The sequence below is a fragment of the Jaculus jaculus genome, chromosome 1, assembly GCF_020740685.1.
Source record: "Jaculus jaculus isolate mJacJac1 chromosome 1, mJacJac1.mat.Y.cur, whole genome shotgun sequence".
Lineage (NCBI taxonomy): Eukaryota > Metazoa > Chordata > Mammalia > Rodentia > Dipodidae > Jaculus > Jaculus jaculus.
The window spans coordinates 279,823,853-279,832,617 of NC_059102.1; positions in this window are offsets into that span (position 1 = coordinate 279,823,853).

The following is an 8,765-nucleotide window of genomic DNA, read 5'->3' on the forward strand; positions in this document are numbered from 1 at the left end:
TCCGTTAGACCAGAACACTTTGTATGGGCAGTAAAACCACTACAGGTCATGGTGAGCATAGTCTGAAATCTAAGCCAATGTACAGGCAGGACGTACTGGTATGTTACAGTATGACAGTGCAAAGTGCGCCTTCTGTGTGCCTAGAGTCAAGGTTGCAATATGCCCGGATTGGCAGTATAGGTCTCCACTTCCAGGAACACCTCCGATTCATTATGCCTGTGACTGTGAATTAATTATTAGTTGTTGCACACTCACAAACCTCTAATTGCTGCCATTTTTTTCCCAATACTGTTACATGGCCCTATATAGTGTTATGATATACAGCTTAAGAATTTGGGATCTAAACCATTGTCATTGATTGGTTTTTCTATACAAATAAATTAAAGTAGTATCAGTCCCTTGCAAATATAGCCATTGCATAAATTTTTGATCAATTATGAATCAATCAGAGCAATGGAAAAATCATATTCTTCTCACTGAATTATATCCAACTTTTTGACAAGCCCTCCCATAATTTCCTTTAACATGCAAGTATAACTCTGTGCTATGACTCTTCTCACTCCACTACTATCCGTGTGTGTTAGCTAGATTATTATCCAAAGAGTACATTCAGAATGTTTTACAACCTCAAAAAATATTTGTCAAATCACTGTTATTTGTCTTATGAATGTAAATGAATTTTGCTTTCAACAAGGTAATAGTAAATCTGTCCAAAGAGGAAGGCTATTGTTTTGGTGAATGGATAAATGCATAATTTTGTTTGTTATCATTATTTTGGTGTTTTTAGTACTTGGACTTCTTGAAAGTTGACATCATTTCTACAACTAATTAAAATATTTTAAAATGTATATCGCTATATATTTATATATTTCTGAAGATTATTTACTGTAGAGAAAAAAATGAGTTAAAAAATGGGCTGAAAGTTTTACTACATATTTAATCATCAAACAATAACTATCTTTCTTTTTTATTGTTATTCATTTGTTTTTAGGCAATAAAAAACATAATTTCCTAAAGACACTGATTCACCCCAGAGAACATTCTTATCAGAGCTAGGTAATACCATTTTACTTTTATATACAAAGTGAAGTTTTCCCACTTAATATATGCTAAACCACAGTATCCTTAGTTATCCAGTTAGTTCACCACATGGAATGAGCAAGAAATAAGCCTCTAGAAGAGGTAAGATTAGTCAGTCCTGCTTCTGCCTCTCTGTCACTTGATATTACGAAGATCTCCATGCCAAGTTCTGGAGGGAGTTTAAAAGATACAATATGCTATATTGGCAATTCATGATGGTTACTATCTTCCCTTTAATGTCTCATCTCTTGTCTTTGTGCATCAAAACTCCCCTTGTAGATTTTTTTTAATTATCAGCAACATATGTTCCGTCTTTTTCCCGTGAACTCACTTTCGTTTATATTATCATTTTGTTTCAATATTTTTATGCTGCCCATTAGTCCATGCTCAGAGACTGGCCTACTGGAAGACTCTAATGTTTGACTGCAAGTGTTCCTGGCTGCTTTTCCTACAATCCTCCTTTACTTCTGGCAGTAATGTGCCATGAATTTGTTATCAGTTTTCACTTATCTATTTGTAACAATGCTGATATTCTTAGCTACCTGTTCTTGGACCAGGTACTTAAATTCATTGCATTCTAGTTTCCCTACATGTAAAATGAGGAATGTATGAGTATCTACATATTTGTTCTGACATAGAATTAAATATTTTACCAAACACTTGCAATAGTTCTCAGCATGCACTAAGTGCTCAACAAATCATAATTACACATATAGTCATGTTAAATTATTGGATTTGCTTTCTCTATTAAGGTAAGACTTTCTATTGTTGCCTTCAAGAATAAAAATATTTCCAATAATGAAATATATGCATTTAACAATTTTCAACTGTATACATCTCCAGTCTTAGCATTCAGGAGCCTATGGCAGGACGGATGATATTGAGAGGTCCATCATGGCCAGAACATAGCATATACATACATATGTATGTATGTATGTATGTATATATATATATATATATATATATATATATATATATATATATATATATTTGATCATGTCTTGGTTGATGAGATGGTTCTTGCCTTGGTTGTTGATAGCACGACCATCACAATATTGCCCAGATTCAGTTCAATCATAAACTTCATATCTTTTCCATTATGAAGTATTTTATTCGGTAGAAGGGCAAACAATTTTTTCAATATATTTATTTATTTGCAAGAATTGAGAGATAATTAGAAAGAAATGAGAAAGAGAGGAGTAATGGACACACCAGGAACTCTTGCCATTGTGAATGATTCTAGATATACATGCCACTTTGTAGGTCTAGTTTTACATGGGTACTGAGAAGTGAGTCTGGGCCATCATGATCTGTAGGTAAGTGCCTTTAACCATTGATCCATATTTTCAGCCCCCTTAATGGGCAAGCATTTTGAAAAAATCAGGGCAAAAATGCATACTGTGCCCATTGAACTTTAAAACACAGTGAAAAAAAAAGTGTGGGGAAGAGAAAAGCCTAAGGCCAACACAAAGAATATAGCAGGAAAATGATTTTAAAACTATAAAAGGGAAGGATATAAAGAAGGGAGAAAGGAAGAGAAAGACCTGCTAGAAAATAACATTGTTTGTACCTTGAAAATAGGTTTAGACCAACTTAAACACATAAAATTATACTGGGTTATGTTAGTAATCCAAGTATTGGGTAAAAAAGTAAATTTTCCAGGACATTTTTATAATCTTATTTAGGCCACTTTTTAATTTATGTGGATCTTAAATAGTCTAAAAGAAATAGTAAGGAAAAAGAAATTTATTTGTTTTTAATCTACATGCAGCAAGATATCAACATGCACACAGAAATAAAACTAACTAGCAGGGATTTCTCCAGGCATCAGTGGTACTGGCTCCACTCATGTGAGCTAGAAGCCCACCACAGCACCCACAATTGTGGGATCTAAATCACAGTGCTGAAAGCCTGGCCCTGAAGAGCCTTCATCCTGTGCTAATCCATGAACTTAATAAGCATTTGTCTCCCTAGTGGTGCCTCCCTGTCTAACTGAGCTACTTATATCTTAGAAATTTGCAGGCTGTTGACTTGGAGAATACAAAGCAGCTAGGCTTGCCTGATTTCATCAGTTTTGTCTGTGAATGTTCCAGCTACTCAACTGCCCATGTACCTTTAAATAGAAAAACAATAGTATAACTAGAACTGTTATCAGAGATATATGTTTCAGGCTGTGATCACAATTTCTAAATGGACATGAAATATGATTATATTTTTAAATAATTATCAATGAGTCCTATATGCTGGAATTACCACAATTTTCTATAGAATATGTGAAAGAGGTCTTAAGAATGCAGTCAAAAATATATTTTTCAATACAGAGAATGAATGTGCCAGATAATCAAAAGCATAACTGTATATACATGCCTTAAACATTAATTATATATTATCTGAAATTGTCTTTAGGTCTACTAATTCCAGTCTGAGTGATCAAGAAATATTTGAATCAATCAAAGGTGCTTTATCTCAGAGATATTTCTAACGAAATTTATCTTGGTGCAAAAGCCTCTTTTTAGTGGCTTGCACATTTGTGGTACCAGGAAATTGGGTAGAATAGCCAAATATTGTTTTGGGAAGGTACAGCACAATAAAGACACATTTGTTATAAGAAGAAAACCTGATGTTCCATTGAGTCATCCATCTCAAAACTTTCCTTTGTTTTATTCTTAGTATAGCATAAAAACAAATTGAGTGTTAATCAAATTTTTTTTCATATATATGCTTTCAATCACTTAAACTATCCCAATTCAATCTGTAGAACCACCCCATGGGTCGAATAGTATTATCATACCCATCAAAAATCATAAAAAGGCAAGATCAGATAACTTTCTATCAGTAGCATACTTACTGGTGACAAGGTACTGGACTTAGGACTGACTTTATCATATCTAAATTAAGCAACAAATTTCTGGTTGATTATGACATGAGTGTAAAGGAGGAGATGATGAGATGATAACGTGGAATTTTCTTCTCCCACCTTCTGTACACAAGGAGCTAGGTACGAAAGAGGCTTAGTAAGACAGAAGCCAGAATTTTAACAAAGTATTAATAACAACAGTGTCCTCTCCATGCAAGGAACCCCCTCAACTTCCTACAAACTCCTTTTAAGCAGTACAGAAGAGTGAGGGTCTAGGTCATGGGTTTGACAAGAGCTCTGTTTCTCACCAGCAGTGGGATGTTCAAAGATGATTTGAGCTTTACAAAAGATGACATTTAAAATGTACCTCATCGGGCTGGAGAGATGGCTTAGCGGTTAAGCGCTTGCCTGTGAAGCCTAAGGACCCCGGTTTGAGGCTCAACTCCCCAGGACCCATGTTAGCCAGATGCACAAGGGGACACATGCGTCTGGAATTCGTTTGCAGTGGCTGGAGGCCCTGGCGTGCCCATTCTCTCTCCTTCTCTCTATCTGCCTCTTTCTCTGTCTGTCGCTCTCAAATAAATAAATAAAAATATTTAATAAAAAAATGTACCTCATGCATTTGAATAGGCAATGAGTCTTTCTTGTTAAATGTTCTAAAAAATAGTGCAAAAGCATTAAGAACCACTCATAGTTAAATCAGTTTGACAAGCAAGGAAATGAAAATCTAAAGGAAACTCTGTGCCTTCTTAACTTTCCACTTTCCTTCCTGAACAACTCACCTTATCACAGAGAAGCATCCCTGTAATTTTCTAAATACTGCGAAGAAGTGTTAGATGATAATGTGTTCACTGCCAATAAGGATGTTGGTACACGTCCTGGAATCCACCTGGCAAGGAAGTAGCATTAAATTAAAATGCTGCATGAAGTCTTTAGGCCTTGAACTCTTGGCAATCCTCCTGCCACACCTTTCAAGTGCTGCTTGAATTTATTATTGCTTTTATATAGAGAGTGTATACATTTACAGAGGGTATATGTGCATGTGTGTGTGTGTGTGTGTGTGTGTGTGTGCACGCGTGCATGCACGTGCGCTCTCACACTTGCATACCTGTGGGCACCAGAGGACAACTTTGGGTAAATCCTTGGGGATGTCATCCACCTCCTTTGAAGCAGGGTCTCTTATTGACCAGATTGGCTGACCAGAGAACTCCAGGGTCCTCCTGACACTGCCTTCTCAGCACTGGGGTGATAATTATACACTGCCATACCTGTGGCCCAAAACAGTGAGGTAAGCTCTTTACTGACTAAGCTATCTCTTCAACCTTGAAGTTATTTTTTAAACTGAAGTTATAAATTAAAAATGTATCAGGCAAAACATCTTTTAATATAGTTTACCATTCTCATAACATCTGCTGCCTTTGCCCACATTATGAATATGTGAAACTAATAGTTAACTCAAGAAGGAAACAGAAATTTTTCTGGATATTTTACTGCAACTGCATAGTCTGCTTCCATTTATTAGGTAGGGTTGGTGTAATATTGTGATTGAAGAGTCAGGTTTCTCATGAGGCTTTATTTTCATAAATTTGCATTTCTTTTCATGCCTTTCCTTGCTGTTTTCAGGCCATACTTGGTTATTTCAAATAAACAAGATAAGATCAACTTAGTTGATTTGAAACAAAGAAACAATGAGCATAGAAAGAGCTTTTAGCCACTGACAGATATTCAATTAACACACATGTTACTAGATAAATCTCACCTGAAAGTTTCAAATAAGAGGACATATAGTGGCTTATCATGTCCCACATAATACCCAACAGCATAGCTTTTTCCTTTTCCATTCCCCATAAATGTCACTGGCCTTCCCCTCTTGTGTATCGCTTGCTGCAGAAAGCAATCTTAAAATGGAATAAACTGGGCTGGAGAGATGGCTTAGCGGTTAAGCACTTGCCTGTGAAGCCTAAGGACCCCGGTTCGAGGCTCGGTTCCCCAGGTCCCACGTTAGCCAGATGCACAAGGGGGCTCACGCGTCTGGAGTTCGTTTGCAGAGGCTGGAAGCCCTGGCGTGCCCATTCTCTCTCTCTCCTTCTCTCTGTCCTTCTCTCTGTGTCTGTCGCTCTCAAATAAATAAATAAATAAATAATGGAATAAACTATATGACAGAACATGTTAGGACATGTTCCTGAGGAAAGCTCAGGTTGTCCCCTGGCCTGGAGGAAAGTGAAGGCTGTGATTCTAGAAAGATGACAGAAGCATAATTTGAACCCAAACCTAGAGCAGGATTCTTTCTGAAAGTGCTAGATGACAGTCCGCAGAGGCTTAGTACAAGTGAGAGCTGATATGGATGCTGGACTCTGTGGAGGAGCTGGAGGAAGGGAGGAAACTACCCAGAATGGGGAAGCACTGAAGTCTTCATGGACTTCTTTCTAGGATTTTGCCTGATTGGTGGTCTGTAAACATGGGCAGTATGCCACAGCACAGTGAGGCCACTGGGGGCCAAAGGCAAAATGAAGGCATCAACTATTTCTATCACTGGGATATAAAGCACTTCTGGTCTACAAAGGGAAAATTAGCCTTGCGGAGTATCTCAAGCACTCAGCTGAGATTTCAGACTGATCATATATTAAAACTGAAGACCACTCATTAGAGTCAAGACTTACCCCTAAAACCAAGATCACAGTCAAAGTTCAAAGTATTAGTATAACCCTATCTATATTTCTATTTTATCATTTTGAATACCCATCGTCCATTCATGATTTATTTGATAAATAATGTAATTAGTGTTCACCAAGCTTCATTATATATGTAGAGCATCATGATCGACACCACTATGGTTTGAAACATAGTTAGAATATCTTCCTGGAATTTGCCTTCTTTTCATTTGTTGTTCACTTATCTACTCTTTAAAGCACACAGCATTCTTCCCAAGACACTTTAAATATAATTAGTTAGAGAGCATCGACTCAAACTAGAATTAATAAAAACATCACAATGCAGAGGAGAAACAGAAGCTATGACCAGCTGGGAAATACCAGCAATCCTAAGTGAGCAACTAGGTGTTCTGAATATATCATGTGGATATTTCTGAATTTCATGATTGTTATTCCAAACTACAGAAAGCAAACTTTTTCTTCTACTCTGAAGTTATAAAATGAGAAATAACAGCCAATATTTTGACTCTATACAAACAACAGGCTGGTTTATATTTGCTATATTGTACCAAGAAAGCATATTTATCAAGGGTATATACTAAGCAGATGGTTTCAGCAGTCTTTAAAATAATTTGAATAATTTGGATGGGGGCTGGAGAGATAGCTTAGCGGTTAAGTGCTTGCCTGTGAAGCCTAAGGACCCCGGTTCGAGGCTTGGTTCCCCAGGTCCCACGTTAGCCAGATGCACAAGAGGGCGCATGCGTCTGGAGTTCGTTTGCAGAGGCTGGAAGCCCTGGCGCGCCCATTCTCTCTCTCTCTCTCTCTATCTGTCTTTCTCTCTGTGTCTGTCGCTCTCAAATAAATAAATAAAAAGTTAAAAAAAAATAATTTGGATGTTCTCTCAATATGTATGTTTTTAAAAGCATTTAAAACAGAGCTTACATATTACAAAATCATATGAGTCTCCCTAAACATTTTCAAAGCAGACATTTTTACCATTTTACAGATAGAAAAACTGATATTAGTTTCACATGAAATAATAAAACCCAGATTTCTCATTAATGCACTGACTCCAGCATAGCAGTTGCAGAATTGAGATTAGTAAAAGGGCTGTTTTTCATTCTAAGTGATATGTATCTGTTGTTGGGGAATTTCAAACAAGCAAGAAGTCTTCACTCTGGCAACCATGTGAGTGGATTCTTCCATGGTGTAGAAGGAAATGAGAAAAATGAGAGGAGCTTGTTCATTTTTTATTGAATTTCAATTGTAAAAGTTGGGGAAAGACATTGCTTATACTGCTGTGATCTATAGTGGTATTTTATTAAATGAATAAATAATAAAGCTTGATATAACTTCATAGAAACCAAGTAAATTATAATTATTTATTAACAGAATTACATCACATTATATCTCTATACCTATACATAATGCTTTTGCAAATTTATCAAAGTTTTACTTTTTATTCTTTACTGAGATATGCAAATATGAGATCTATAGCATATATATATATATATATATATATATATATATATATATATATATATTTGAGTATATATATATACTCAAATGATAAGAAATTCCAACCTCTAGACATTCTTGTATAACACATTAGTACTAAATTCTAAAATTTAAAAAAAGCAACTAAAACATTAAACCTTAAGCTCAGTAAGTAACATCCAACTAGTGAGTGTTTCTGAAGAACATATATCCATGAAGATAGTTAAGGACAACTGCTTTGGACCACAGTGGCACAGCCTGTCACATACTTGGGAACTCCATGCATCCACTGAAATCAGCAAAGCCTCAGGAGTCTGAGAAAGTCCACACACATATTAAGAAGGGACACCAGACCAGTGTGGTGGTGCAGATCCATAATTCTAAAACTCCAGGCACAGAAGCTGGAGGATCACTGCAAATTTGAGGCCAGTGTATAGTACATAGCAAGTCTCAGGCAAGCCAAAACTATACAGTGAGACCTTGACACATACCTTCTCTCTCTCTCTCCCTCTCTCTCTCTCTCTCTCTCTCTCTCTCACATACACACACACACACACACACACACACATACACACACACACACACACAATAAGTAGAAGGAAGGAAGAAAAAGAAAAGGAAAGGTAGGAAAGAAAGAAGGAAGCAAGAACAATCAAGCCACCAGATAGGAATACTGCTGA